Below are 16,938 nucleotides of genomic sequence, written 5' to 3'. Positions count from 1 at the left end.
TGAAGTTATAAACCAAAAAAGAACTGAAAACTAGGTTGCTGATCATCTTTCCAGACTTGTGGAAGAGGCAATATTAAAGTTGAAAGATGGAGTCGAGATAGATGCCACATTTCCTGACAAGCAAGTACTGGCAGCATCACACAACTTGATTTCATGGTTTGCCGATGTAGCTATTTACTTGGTAAGTGAAATAGTGTCATTCGAATTTAATGTTCACGAATGCCTCAAGTTCATGTCCGATGTGAAGAAGTTCTTTTGGGAAGAACCATACTTGTTTCATGTTTATGCTGATGGAATTATTCATTTCTATTTACTCAATGTCGAGATGATAAGTATTTTGTAGGCATGTCATTCATCGCTTGTTGGAGGTCATCATAGTAGTATCTGGACAACCTAAAATTTTTTGCAATGCGGGTATTACTGGCCAATAATTCATCAAGATGCTCATGATTTCGCCAAGTCTTCTGATCATTGCAAAAGAGAAGGAGGAATTTCAAGGAAACATGAACTCCCACTCACTCCTATTCTAGTCATTGAACTGTTCGATGTATGTGGAATTGACTTCAGGGGTCCTTTTGTGAGTTTGAGTGGAATAAAGTACATCTTTGTTGTGGTTTACTATGTATCTAAATGGGTAGAAGCTATCATGCTTCCCAATAATAAAGAAAAAAGTGTCACCACCTTCATCAAGCAAAATATCTTCTCAAGATTTGGTATACCAGGGGCAATAATCAGTGATGGAAGTTCCGACTTTTGCAATTTATTATTCAAAATGCTACTTGAGAAGTATGGGGTTCGACATAGTGTAGCAACTCCTTATCATTCGCAAACTAGTGGAAAAGTCAAGGTCTAAAATTGCAAAATCAAGCAAATACTTGCAAATACGGTGAATGTAAATAGAAAGGATTGGTCAAAGAATCTTGATGACGCTCTATGGGCTTATCGCACCGCATTCAAGACTCCCATAGGTAGGTAACCTTATCAACTTGTCTTTGGGAAATCTTGTCATCTGCCAGTAGAGTTGGAACACAAAGCCATATAGACACTGAATAAATTGAATGGATTGGGATGCCGCATCGAAGCAAAGAATGAATTCCGCCTAAATACATATGAAAGCGCACCCTTGTACAAAGAGCGAATGAAGAAATACCACGACTAAAAGATTGAAAAGCGAATATTCACTCCTAGAGACCTAGTCCTTAGGATGGGTTTATTTCCTGGAAAACTCAAGTCAAAGTGGTAAGGATCATTCTGAGTGAGTCAAGTTTTTCTATATGGTGTAGTCGAGACAGAAAAGAAGGATGGAACGAAGTTCAAAGTTAATAGTCAAAGAATCGAAGCATATATGGTCACCGAGGATGAGATCAAAACTGTGGAAGCATGGAAGCTTAGTAAAGTCTGAGTAACTAGGCAAAGTTGCATCATACCTCGACGCTAAATCTAGAGCTACTTAGGAGGAAACCCAAGATACTTGTTAGTTTTTCATTTTATTTTGTTTTGTTTCTTTTTATTTCTTTCAGTTGTTAGTTATTAGGATGGTATATACTGCATTAGGGTCCGTGTCAAAATAGAGTCACACAAAACATAATAATATAAGATAAAATATGAGTACATGCCCATGTCGAAATATAAATACTAGATACTGAAAGGAGCAGAAAGGCATACGAGTTATTTTTATGGGTTGTAGAAGTTTCTATGGTTCGTAAACTCAACTCGTAAAGATCCAAAATATCAGACATGTAGAAACTTTAACTCTATGAGTGTACTCTATGGATTGTAGAAACTTCTACAATTCGTAGCCTACACTTATGGACTCTAGGTATGTTCTCTTTCATTAGTCTAAGTATCAAGGCAAGTCACAAAGCTAGTTTATAACTCATAATACCTCTTACGATTCGTAACTAGCCTACTTGATCAGACCTCATGATTTAAAAACTGTCCGAACCCACAATAAAAGAAATAAAAGACCACATTTTCAAAATCACCTCCATTTTCACTCCACACCTAAACAAACCCTGTTCTTCCTAAAACCCAAATCCTCCAACACCATCTCCATCCTGATCAACACCCTCAATCACCTATTTTTCATGCAAACTCTTGAAGCACTCATAGTGAAAGTTAGGTTTATTGTTGTTCTTTAAGTTGAGCACTGAGGTAGTTTTTTTTCTTTTTCTTTCCCCATGTTCATAGCAGTTGTGGTGTCTAAATATTAACACTAGAGGAAACATACTTCCAATTGTAGGATTAGAGCACCATTTTAAAAGGAGGGAGTTATGAGTATTTTGAAATTTAAACTGAATTGGGGAGCTATGGGTATGAGTGATTGGGAATTAAAATTCTTCAATTAAAGCAATGGGGGAAATATTGAGCTGCTAAGTGAGTAGGCTTTGTGAGGAGTAATCACTGAACCTGAGGTTCATACACTCGGGGGTTTTCTATGGGTCATAGGTTATCCAACGAATCATAGTTACCCCTTGTAACTCAAACCTAAGGATCAGTGATTAACCCTCATAATCACCACACATTAGGAGTCTATTTACGAGTTGTAAAAACCTCTACAATACGTCAAGTTGACTCATCTAAATAAAATGGCAATTTCCAGTAACTAAAAGTTATGACACATAACTTGTATGAGTACATCCTACGAGTCATAGATTTTTCTATGGATCATAGGGTTTACTCGTACAAGTTAAGCACCCAAAATAGTTGGCAAAGAACATAGTCTATGAATGACCTTACTATTCGTAGAAACTCTATGAGTCATAAGGTCAACTCGTAGATCCTATTCAGAGGCTAACATTTGCAGGCATGATTCTATGAGCCATAAAGTCCTCTACGATCCGCAGACACCTATCGTAGGATCAAAAAATCAAACTTTTAGTGTAATTTTTCTTTCTTTTCTTGATACTTTTTTACACATGTATACTAAATCTTACTCCACAGGTACAATTCCTCCCAAAAAACTCCAAAGAGTGGTGGTGGAAAGAAAAAGAGTTCAAAGAAGCAAGTTGTGAAAATTTTAAAACAACAAATACGAGATGCACCTACGGACACAAGATCAGTGGGTCCTAGGAGGAATACTCCCTTGACTTTGAGACATATCTTGTACGGAGGAGCAATCCACACCGCTTTGAACAAATTATCTCGGCTTAAGAATCATGCAGAGTTCCTCCTCTTCCTCACACCACAGCACCATCCACATCTCTCTAGTCCGATGAGGAGGAATCATCTGAGGCAAAGGAGAATGACAATGAGTTGGTGGCCCCATCTACTGTCGGTTTAATTTTTGAGGGAAAATCAATGCCCGAGCAACCTTACATACCATTTCATATTTGCGGGGAACCAAAATAGTGGTGTATGGAAGGGATGTTCGACTTCTACCAGATGAGGTAGCAAAAGAACGATCACCAAAATATCAGAAGGGCTATTACTGTGGAGCCGCAGGTCATCACAACCGGTCTTGAGGCATTCCCAAGAATCCATGATCTATTTTGTCGTCATCGATGTAAGTGGATAGCAGAACATTCAGGTAGCTATAATTATTTGATGGTGCAAGAGTTCTGTGCATCTAATACAGCGACCATCAAGAAGATGGCTCCATCTAAGGAAAAGGATTTAGAGCAGCCTATCCTTTTGACCATATTTGTATAGGATATCCTCATTGATTTATCCAAGGAAATGCTCCGATGGGTTATCTATGGCCTAAATTTTCTACAGAAAGCCCTGACTCACAAAATGAAAGTTGTTCAGGACAAAAATAAAATAAGGGATCCGATGCGACATAGAGAACATATGAGATGGATTGTTGACCACATCACTGAACATGATATAGCTGCAGATTGGGCATCACATCCAACTCCAATTAAGAGAGATTCATTGAATTTTGCAATCAAGTTTTGGTGGGCTATCATTTGAAACCATAAGTGGCCGACCAATGCTGATAATCATTTGACTTTGGATCGAGCTATGATAGTCGTGAGTTTGGTGGCTGGATATGAGGTCGGTTTCATCAAAATCATCATATCCAAGATATATGAGTGGGCCATTTGGAGGAACACCACCATTCCTTTCCGTTGCCTAGTTTTTGTCTTGTGTCGCGAGGCCACAATACCATTAATTACAGGGGTTGACACATTGTTCAGAGTGTTTTAGACAAAAGATGTCGAGCTTATCCAAAATGACATAAATCCTGTTAGCCAACAATGTTCCCCACATCCAAAGGTGATGTTACCCGAGTTTATAGACGTCCAGGAGCATGCCCAAGCTTATCCGACAGTTGTTCTGGGCTATGATATACCTACCATGGAGCCATTTGAAGCTTTCCTGACTTTCTATACAATTTTGTCTACTAGCACGCCACATCGACAGCTCGCTGGCTTGGTCACCATCTTGGCCAAAGCATTGCAGACCTTGATGCAACTGCAGGCTCAGACAGAGGCCCAACTTGGACACCTAATTCAGCAACTTAAATGTTGTGTCCAAAAAGTTATCACTCAGTTGGAAGAGTGCACAACGGAAAAGTTAGAGGCTATCTTGGCTGATCGGGAGCATTAGATTCATGCATGCATTGATTCCTTTGACCTTAGAGTGAATAAGAGATTACAGTCTTCATCAAGTGTTGACCTCTCTACCATTCGAGCAGAGGTTGGTCTACTGCATGCCAAAGTCACAACCTTAGCTACACGAGCTTCTATACCTTTTACTATTCCAATTTTCCAGTCATCAAGTTTGTTTGATCTGTTTGAAGATGATGATATTAAGTTTTTAAGAAACAAAAGAACTCGCACTGATGATGACACTTCAATATTTTTGAGGTTCAGAGGAGGTAAAAGAAACAGCATCATGATTTAGAGGCGGCCACGCGGGCATCTAGATAGTTCGAGGAGCTGCGATGATTGGAGAAGAGGTAGCATGCTATCTAAGCTTTAAGCTCTCAAGATGCCACTCTTGGTGACTCACAGTCAGTCATGGAGCCACCTGCTACCACACTGGGGTCCGTACTAATGGACCCGGATGTCACTAGATAGACTTTGATGCTCATGCGCCACATGTTCTTTTTATTTACCCACCCTTATGATTTACTTATTATTGTATTACATTGAGTAAAATGTAAGATTTTTCGAGTAGGGGTTGGGTGGTTATTACTATACAAGTATCTAGGCAAAGTCTGAATACCCTAGAGACTCGATTAAATCCTTATGGTATTCTTGCCTGTGTTCTTTTTTCCCATGGACCCTTTCTATTTATGTTGAACCGACATGGTTAGAATGTAAATAAGAGATAATATTAGGGATTTATGGCATGCTGGCTAAAAGGTTTTAAAATGGAAAAATAGACTCATCCAAAAATTTAATTGAAGTATTGTGACTGTTTCTTTGATATATTGACTATGTTGGATCTTTATGTGACAAGATATAAACTGATACGATAGCACATGACTTAGACTGAAACATGAACCAGAGATTGATAAATTAATAATGAAACTTGATGCCAAGTGTGTGTGAGGTATTTATGTGTTTTAACTATTTGTGTTAATCTAGAACTTGCCCCATTGGTCGTACAACGATAATTGAATTGTTGATTAGGAAAGAATCATAGGACATTGTTGAACTAGTCCACTTAGCCTTAAAATAACAAACCAAATACCATTTTACCATTTTTGAACCAAAGATTTGTGCCTTTTAAAGACCTTTTTGATTCAATAAAGCATACTTCAAATGTACCTATTGCTAATTATAATATTTTGTTTTGGCTTTGTTCCCTCCTAAAACAATGTGCTCCTCAACTCAGTATTAAAAGCCTAAGTTGAGGGTGGATACTATAAGAGGAAAGAGAGAAGAGAAAGGGTATGAGAAAAGAAAGCAAGAAAATAAAAGGTATGAAAAGAGATGTGTGATAAAAAAGAGAGAAAAAAAAGGGGGTGAGTGGCCGATTTTAACACATAACTTAGCAAGCATTAGCAATGAAAAGCATAAATCATAAGAAAGGTGCTCAGAAACAAACAAACGAAAGCCACACCCGAAGTAAAAGCAAGAATAAGAGTGAAACAAGTTGTGGGTTGTGAGATGTGGAATCAAGGTTAAAGTAGTGTTTGAGGAGGGACAAAAGAATAAAATCCAAATACACCACACCTATCCCTGAGCCTACGTTGCAAGCCAAAAAAGTCCTGTAGTGTTCCTAATTCAACTGTTCAAGAGTCTAAGTATTGAAAATAAGGAAAAACCTATAGTTTTGTGCATGAAGGTATGAATGTCTTTTGTGAGCGTGATTGTTTTCTGTGTCCCTGAGTTTTAAAGAAATATTTACAATGTGTGAAAAAGGGACTTATTTTCAGTGAGGGCACAAATGACATTGTCGAAAAAGTCATGAAAATGGTAAATATTTTCTTTGCGTATGAATTTGTCTATTAGTGTTGAAATGTCTCATATTGATCCTCATAAGTTAGTTTGATTTGAAATAATGGTTACAAGGATATCATGAATGAAAATTGGAAGGGGTTGAGAATGAATAGCCTTGTGATTATTGTAGATTTTTGATCTTACGTTGTGTTGTGTTGTTTTAATATAATAGTGTCGCTTGAGGATAAACAACCATTTTAAGTTGAGGGTGTTGATGTATCATGGACTTATGGTACTTTTAATACTTTAAACTTGAAAAATTACATGTCTTTTAAGCATTTGTTAGTAGATTTGATATTGGTTATGTTTGTTTTACAGGAAACTAAGTCAGAGTATTAAATGGAGTAACACAACACTAATTGCAGGAATTTTGGAGTCTACAAGACCAACGTACGAGTTGTAATAACTTCTATGAGTTGTAGGTGGAAGTCGTCAATATGATATGGAGGAGTAAAGGCAAGAGCTGAAATTACGAGTTGTCTACGACTCATCCAAATGACTACGAGTCGTAAAGTTAATATGTAGAAGAAGACTACATTAGTTTAAAGCAGGACCTAATCTACGAGTAGAGTGTATGAGTCATCATGTTGATTACGATTCGTAGAGAAAGTCCTTGAAGAAAAGAAGTTCATCAGTGCAAAGGTCCGTGTTACGATTTGGGTCTACAACTCGTCAACTTGAAAACGATCCGTAGAAGAGAGTCGTAGAACCCAACTGACTTAAGTTTTCTTATTTCTTCCAGTTTGTATTTAATTAGGATTAGCTGTTTATAAATACAGTCCTTGGGATGATTTTTGGAGAATGCACGTTTCGGGTTTGAGAATTAAGCTTGAACTACTGTTGGGATTTAATTCTTTAATTCCTGGTTTTTGTTATCGACTTTTATGTTTGAATTTTATTTGAAGATTTTGGATTCTCATATTCATTATTGTAAGTGCATGATTGATTTTGAACCAAATATTATTGATTTTGCTCATGTAGGTATGAATAGCTAATTATACAACTAGGGTAGTGGGAACCATGAACAATTAACGACGTAGACTTAATAAAAAGTAAATCTTGAATAGTGTGCATGCATGTTTTTTTCCCTTTGCTTTGATTGATTTTTAACAAGGGCCCATGTTAGAACTCTCATTCTTACTTATCGGATCAAGGAGGTAACGAATGGGAAAAGGGAATTAAACAACGAGATTTGAGGTAATCATCCTCATAAATTAGCTTAAATGGATCAAGGAATAACTAAATCTGGGATTATTGATAAGGGTATATAAAGTATACACTTGTAGATGGATCAAGTTGCATGGTGAAATTCACCTATTTATCGGATCAAGTATTTAGGTGAACTTAACTTACCAATTCTGCATGTAACACACTAGGAAGGAATTACTAATAAAAGTTGTCTACATAGTTAAGGATTTGTGGGGAACACGTACACCCTACTTTCGTTTCATATTGAATTAAAACCATATTAAATTGTTACTTTATTATTTAATGATTTCTATTTGATTAGTTAATTTTTTTTACTTAAAACCCCTATAAGACCCCGTAAGTTGAAAAGTCAAAACAAAGGAAGGATTTCAAGAAAATGGGCAGAATGAGCTTCTACGACTCAACCTATAAGTTGTAGGTGCTTCTACTAGTCATAGGACTAACTTGTAGAAATGATGAGGTTAGGAATTTGGATAAGGGAGGAAGTAAATCTACGATCCAAGTTATGACTCGTCGAAAGTATTACGAGTCATAGAAGTGACTCATAGAGGAAGTTTTGAGACTCAGCCCTCAAGGTTTCTCAAACCCTGTAGGATGAGTCCCTTCTACGAATCGTAGAAGAGTCTACAACTCATAGAGATGAAGTTTGACGGAGTTCTACCCGAAAAGTAGTCTCTCCGTGCCAATATAGGGGGTTATGTTGGATTCCATGTAATAGCTCGCATGGTCTTAATGTCGGTTATAGTCTTCCCACAAATAAATGTTTCATATGCTATTTACTTGATTACTCATACATGCATTCATTTATGTTTTTTGCCTTATAAATGTCTTAATATTTTCCATGATATTACATACCCACATACTTAGTACATTCAAAGTACTAGTGGATACTTTTGCCTACATGTTATCATTTAAGGATCGATATTCCTCCTTGTTCTCCTCCGCTTGGCTAGTTGGGATCGTTGAAGGCTACTTTTGGTGAGTTCCCATGTTTCTGAAACAATACTCCTTATCTTTCTAGATTATGAAATGTTGATACCTTTAGACATTTATTATGACATTTCATTTTATTTTGTTGAAGATGATCTAGGGACATGTCTTAGCCCCTCGCCAAGTCTATTAGTAAAGGTATGTTTGGACGCAAATGTATGATGATCTAAGGTTGATAGCGACTCTTATTCTATGATGCTCCCCTTGGTAACTCTTTCCCTTATGTTTCACTTGCTTATTTATTGTCATTACCCCACCTGCTCGCAACCCCCATGCGCCCCCGTCAGCGCCTTGCGCCCAGTGCCCCGTGCCCAAGCGACATCGGCAGAAACTAAGAGGCTTGGGTGAGGTACCTCCGGGTCCCTCATCCGCCGTGTCACGTCTAGGCTCTAGGCTTGGGTCATGATAACCCCCTTTTTTTGTCACAATCCGATTTCTCAGGTCATGATGGCACCTACTATCAACCCACCAGTAGATAAGCCTAAACCCGATAGTCCAGAACCATAGGCCATAGACCATCACAAGCGGAAGAAAAGAACTGAATAATAATAAGAAGAAGAAGAAGAAGAAGAAGAAAAGAAAAATAATAAAGTACAACAAGATGACCCCCAAGACCTAGTATCAGTCGGTAATAGAGCAACTAAACTAAATAAGGAATAAAAGGCTTATACAGATACAATGATAATAATAGTAATACAGTCTGTCTCCGAATATAAAATAAAGACTAGTTGAGGCCAAAACGGAGGGAGATAGGCAACTCCAAATGCCAAGAGCTCACCCAAGTCTCCAAAATCCAAGAGCTGCTCCGCACGATATCCAAATAAGTAGTGAAAACTCGTACTATGATGTGTAGGGTGCAAAAGTGTAGTATAAGTACCAACAAGTGACATTCAGTAGACATCGGATGAATGAGCTCCAAAGATAAAGTAAGTATAAGTAAAATATAAGCATGGAGTATATATCACAAGTAACTAACAATAATACTATAGAAGCCTGCAATAAGCACATCTAATATAAGAGGAAAGATAGGAAACAATCAAGGAAACAAGGACGTACCTGGTGGCGCCAACCCAAGACCTAAACATGAAAACACACTACGAAGGGGAGACAACTAAATGACAACCTACTAATAGAAGTAAGCACAGATATCACATTAGGGCCCAAAGGACCGTATCGACTAAATCCGTGCACAAAAGATAGATAAATAAGAACAAGGGCAGTAACTACCTTCAAATAAGAGACCACCCTTTATACCGCCATAAGTTCACAAATAGTAAGTCAATACCTCCCGAGCCCCTATGTGCCTAGGAAGTTCACTCACAAATAGGTAAACCCGTACAATATCCTACACTACCGAAAGGTACAAATAACTACACTGGTGATAGGCAATGCATATATGCATGAAAGTAATGTAGTAAAACTAGTCGTACCATCTGTGCCAAGTGCCTCATAATAATATATATACACCTACTTCTAGTCCCGGCTAGGAAGTAGGACCCATGCACCTCTATGGTATTGCCATAGGGGTCTCGGGAACACCCCTATATACCATTTGGTCCCTATTCAGGTCTTATCTCAATCTATAGCATGAGTGCATCCTCAATGCCACAAATTAATATCATAAAATAAGCACATCCTCGATGCCTTGAATTAGTATAATAAAATAAGTGTATCCTCGATGCCTCCAGTCCATTGAAAATAGTAGTAATAAAGTTAGTACGACCCCTATTTGAAAATTAGTATAATAAAATGGGTTATAACCTAGCTTTCTCAAATCAATGCTAGAACCAATGCATGTACTGGGGTCGACTACATTCGTGAGAAAATAATGATCCAATGCAATGCATATCATCAGCAACACCCAAACAACATGCACAATCACATACAATAATGATTCCACAAACACCTCACCCTCTAAAGCATACAAATAAGGCTCACAAATACAACCGACCTATAATCAAGGCCTAAAGCTCAAATCTACTACTCTAATTCAACCACAAAGCCCAAAAGGGAATTCAACCCTAACTGGGTAACAAAGAGGAGGATATGAAGAAATAGGCGCTCAACTAGTCAATCAATACCTCCAGATCCATCTGGGAAAACAACCTCGAGATTTATAACCAGTACTAGCCCTACCAAATGGCAACAAGAAAGCATAAGGAATTCTACCTCTGAATCTAGATATGAAATCCAATAGTAATTCACAAGCCTAACTGGGTGGAAATCACTACACCAAGGATCCAACACAAGTGGACTATAATAATGAAGAACACTAAGTCTCCTAAATCTCTGCCAACAGCAGCGACAATAACTACGGATCTAACCAAATCTCAAGTCTAAGGCACAAATCTGCCAATCATCATAAACATCGAACAAGTCACCTAACTAAGGCATAGTTCACAATCTTACCAACTAGATGGGAAATCTCATAAAGGCAAACTAGCCTAAGGCTCATACCAGGACAATGAGACCATAAATTAGGAATCAAGCCTAACTCATCACAGACAATCCAAACCACAAGCAATTTATACTAAAAAATACCTATTGAAGCTCAGTCAAAGAATGGGAAATTATGGCCTACATCGAAGCCGAACATGCGTGCTCCAAGTCCACTTTCTGGTAGCTTTCCGATAAAAAAATGACTTCAAATGCCTCCACGCTATCAAAAGGTTGGTCACCTTGTCAATACAAATGTTTTGACACTAAAATTATAATTTTTAGAGACGAATCTAAAATTGGGTCTAAAACGAGATTGTGGGACCCGCAATGGGAACCTCAAAAATGACTCCGTAAAAACATTCTAAATACATTATTGAGAATTTACCCCAAAATGGGATACAAATTGATGCTTAAAACTGTCCCAAAATCAGGCTAACAATTTACAACTCCATTAAATCCTAACTTATGTTTTGGCAGCTCCTTTGGGCAAGAATTTTCCTCAAATCGACGATCTTCATGCTTCACCGAACCAAGAAACACGCAGCTACAACTCCCACGAACACAATGCACTTGAAATTTCCCAAAATGGAGATCCCTAGCTCCTAAAATCGAAGAAATAATATGGGGTTTGGGCGGATTTCACGTCACTAGTCTTAATTATAAGACTAGTGAATTTCTCTCCGTGAACACGGAGAAACGTAAAAGTGGAGGCTAAACTCCTAAGGCTCCATGAATGGGGAAGGTCCACCATGAAGGCGAAGGGTTAAGCCATCAAGCTCCGTGAACGCGGCAGGGATAACGCGAATGCGGAGGCCAATGCCTTAGGCTTTCTCAAAGAGGCCCTATGTCTGCGAATGCGGAGACCAAGATCCTTGGCTTCCGCGAATGTGGCCCTTGAGGTGCGAACACAAAGATTAAAATTGGTCTGTACAAGCTGATACATATCAGCTCATTTTGGAGATATTTCCAACTCCGATGGACTGCTCGAAATTTATTCGAAATCCCGTGCATACAAATAGACTATGCTACCCCACCAAGTTCGATGTTTCGGACTCAATGGTGTAGTCGAAATTTTCATCCAAGGCTATCTCAAAAAAAAAATGGGTCCCACACCCAAGCATAATTTTTTCCATTTTCAAAAGAGGCTCGAAATGAGTCCATAAGCCGTGAGACATGATTAAAAGATCATTTTAGACCAAACTCGATATTTTGGAGCTAACCACGCTGATGAAATTTTATTTTGAGCGCATTTACCAAGAATATTGACCAAAGTCAACCCTAGGCCAAATTTCAAAGACTAGAGCGTCAAATTGCCTCAAACTCGCACTGATTGCCTCAATACTCATGTCAATCATGCTACTAGCCTAATTTGGCCATTTTGGAGCTGACAGAACCATCAGAATTCCATTCTGAAATCATTTTGCTAGAGTTTACACCGAAGTCAACCATTTGAACTCCAAGGGCTCTAAAATATAGAAACAAGCGTAGAATCCAAATGAACGACTAGGCAACCGAATTATCAGTGTCAGCAAGTCATAAATGACTTGGGGTCGCTACAACATCAATTATAGGAAAGAGAGACTAGGTAAGAAACAAGCAAGGAAACCAATGACGTACCTGGTGGCACCAGTCCAAGACCTAAACACGACGACACACAATGGAGGTGGACAACTAAGTGACTGCCTACAAACAAAACTAATCACTTATATCACATAAAGGCCCCAAATGACCGTATCAACTAAATCCCTGCACAAAAACTTAGATAAATAAGAACAAGGGCAGTGACTATCTTCAAAAAAGAGACCACACGTTATACCTTCACAAGTTCGCAAATAGTAAGTCAATACTTCCCAAGCCCCTGTATGCCCAGAAAGTTCACTCAGAAACAAGTAAACCTATACCACATCCCATACTACCGACGGGTACAAACATCTATGCTGGTGATAGACAATGCATATATGCATGAAAGTAATGCAGTAAAACCAGTAGTACCATCTGTGACAAATACCTCATACCAAGATATATATACCTACTTCCAGTCCCAGCCAAAAAGTAGGACCCATGAGCCTCTATGGGATTGTCATGGGGGGTTCGGTAACGCCCCTATATATCGGTTGGTCTCGATTTAGGTTTTATATCAATCTGTAACATACGCACATCCTCGATACCTCAAATCAATGTAATAAAATGAGCGCATCTTAGATGCCCTTAATAATGTATAATAAAATGAGCGCATCCTCAATGCCTCCAGTCCACTAAAAATAATAGTAATAAAGGTAGTACTACCCTATTCAAAAATCAGTGTAAAATAGTTTGGATTACAACCTAGTTTTCTCAAATCAATGCTAAAACCAATGCATGCACCAGGGTCGACTACATCCATGAGAAAACAATGGTCTAATGCAATGCATGCCATCACCAACACCCAAACAACACGCACAATTACATACAATAATGAATCCACAAGTACCTTACCCTCTAGAGCATACAAACAAGGCTCACAAATACCACTGACCTCTAATCAAGGCCTAAAGCTTGAATCTACTTCTCTAACTCAACCACAAGGCCCCAAAGGGAACTCAACCCTAACTAGGTTACAAGAAGGAGGAAAATGAGGAAATAGGTGCTCAACTGGTCAATCAATACCTCCAGATCCATTTGGGAAATATCATCTCGAGATTTATAACCACCGATAGCCCCTACCAAATGGCAACAGGAATGCATATGAGATTCTAACTCTAAATCCAGAAATGGAATCCAATAATAATTCACAAGCCTAACCGAGTGGAAATCACAACACTAAGGATCCAACATAAGTACTTCAATAATGAAGAACAGTATGTATCATAAAATCCCACCAACAATGGCTACAACAACTAAGGTTCAAACCACAATGTAACATCCCCTAAAAACGTTGTATACGATGTTTCAATTTTTGCCTAAACATGATACAGCCTCTGTATTTTGGTCATAACTTTTCATAAGAATATCCAAATTGAGTGATTCAAATTTCTGAGTAACCACAAGATCATTACCTACAACTTTTATAAAGAACATATTTTAAGATTCGGAGGTTAAGTAGGTCAAATAAATTAATCCTTGTAAGGTAGGATGTTGTGACGGAAATGAGTGTTTATAGAAGAAAAATCATATCTCACTATAGGTTTATCCAAATTGGTTGATTCTTGAACGATATGAAACTAGACTTCCATATATACAATTATTATGAAGACACCAAATCCTAATAAGGTATTTATCTTATTCAAACGTAGCTCCCAAAAAGCGTATTCTGTCAAAGATAACTCATTTCACCTACCATAGAAAGATCTAGATACATTTGACATCACTCATGACATAAATTGTCCTCCATTTAACATCATCCATGACATCAATATATTCCACTAAATTTTCAGATTTTTATTTATAATTATTTTATTTATTGTTAGGTCCTCTTTCCCACCTATAAATACCCACCTTATTTCCTCATTTTATTCATCAAGCTTTCTCAAGCAAATCTTCTCTCTATACACTTCTTTACACATTCTCAAATATAGTTTTAGTTCTTAGTAGTGAAGAAATACTATTCTGGTAATTCATATATTCCGGATAGTACACAAAATGTTCCGGCAAGGAGAGAAGCTAGGACTCAAGAGTGGTCATTAAGTCTTCCGGTACCAACTAAAGCTTCAGTTTCCAGGTATGTAAGGTTTCAATGAGAGTATTCCTTTCACTCTCATGTCTAAATTATTTTGATTATATGATAAATTATATTTATTTTCTTTAAGCTTTACTCTAAGTTATGTGGGTGTTTATCCATTGGTTCTTTCACCCATGTAGTCCAAAAACTCTTTCAATTAAATCTTTTGATTTAAAGGAATATTTTCTTATGGTAATTCTTATTTTTACTTAATAGTAGGAATCATGGTTAAACTAATGATTCTTGGTCTATTTTGATGCAACATAATTTTATATATATGAATTTATGGTTTACAAGTAATTCCTCTATTTATCTATTTAAAGGCTCTTGAAATTCATGGTGGGTTGTTTAAAGCATGATTTTTAATTAATGGATTTCAAAGTATTTATGAATATTTATTTACATACATATTTGCAAGTTGAAGTGATTTGAACCCACCTAGTTTTACTATGTTTTTAATAAAGTTTGACTTGAAAGCTTTGACTCCAAATAAATGTTTATGAAAGCAATATCTATGATCAAAAAAGGAGTCTTATGAAATGAAAGAATGATGAAATGATATGAATGATGGATTCTTTATGCAATAAGGACAATTCTTGCATATTTGAATTATCAAATGTTTTAATGAGCTATTCTACCGAATATGATATTTGAATTCTTAAGTTATATGCTATGAATATTTTGAAGTATTAAACTATTCCGTGGGATTGACTTAGCACCGAATGAGGCATTGAGGTGGGATTCGGTAAGGGAATCCTAGTAGCAACCCCTTGTCTCATTAACTATGTGCCAACATAGGAGCCCTTGTAGGCTTAGGCTAATGGATCCATAAATATCCCTTAAAGTTAAAGTTAAAGAAACGAATGAAGTTGACGGAGTTCTACCCGGCAAGTAGTCTCCCCGGCCAATGTAGGGGGTTATGTTGGATTCCATGTAATAGCTCGCATGGTCTTAAATGTCGGTTATGGTTAATTTTCCACAAAATGAATGTTTTAAAGGATATCTATATGATTTATTATGCATACATTAAATTATGTTCCATATTACATAAATATTTTAATGTTTCCTCAATGTTCATGCATCCTTACATACTTAGTACATTTAAAGTACTAACGCATACTCTTTTGCCTACATGATATCACCATGTAGGGATTGGTGCTCCTCCTCGTTCTCCTCCACGTGGCTAGTTGATATTCCATTGGAGACTACTTTTGGTGAGTTCCCATGTTCCGGGAACAATACTCCTTTATCTTTCTAGTTTATGATATGTTAAGATATTTTACTATGACATTTCTTCTATTATGATTGAGGGTGAGCTAGGGACTTGTCTTAGCCCCGTTAAATCTAATAGTTAGAGGTATTGTTGGACATATGTAAGTTGAAGATTTATTATGATTTCCGCTTGTTTATTTATCATCATTACCTATGAAAGGCTAAAAGAATGCTAAGAGGCTTGTTTGAGGTACTTTCGGGTTCCTCATTCTCCATGTCACGTCTAGGCCCTAGGCTTGGGTCGTGACACACAACTCAAGTCTAAGGCAAAAATCACCTAAAATAGGTCAACCAAAGCCAAACTAAGGCATAGTCCACAATCTTACTATTTAGAGGGAAATCTCATAAAGATAAACTAGCCTAAGACTCATATTGGGACAATGAGACCATAATTTAGGAGTCAAGCTTAAACAATCACATACAATCCATACCACAAGAAATTTATACTAAACAATACCTTATGAAACACAATCAAAAGAATGGAGACCGTAGCCTACTTTGAAGCCGAACATGTGCTCTCCAAATCTACTTCCTAATAGCTTTTTGCTCTAAAAATGACTCCAAATTCCTCCACGCTTGATCACCTCGTTAATACGGATATTTTGACACTAAATTTGTATTTTTGGAGATGGACCCAAAATTGGGTCTAAAATGGAATTATGGGACCCGCAATGGGAATCTCAAAAATGACTCTGTGAAAATATTCTAAACACATTATTGAGCATGTATCCCAAAATAGAGCATAAATCAATGCTCAAAACGACTTTAATCAGTCCAACAATAATAAATCACCATTAAAGCCCTAACTAAGTTTTGGCATCCCCTTTGGACATGAAATTACCTCAAACTAACGATCTTCACACTTCCCTGAACCTAGAAACACATAGCCATAACTCCCACGAACATATTACACTTAGAATCGCCTAAAATAGA

Source organism: Solanum dulcamara, chromosome 9, assembly GCF_947179165.1.
Source record: "Solanum dulcamara chromosome 9, daSolDulc1.2, whole genome shotgun sequence".
Lineage (NCBI taxonomy): Eukaryota > Viridiplantae > Streptophyta > Magnoliopsida > Solanales > Solanaceae > Solanum > Solanum dulcamara.
The sequence above is the reverse complement of the archived record's forward strand: the minus strand, read 5'-3'. Positions refer to the sequence as shown.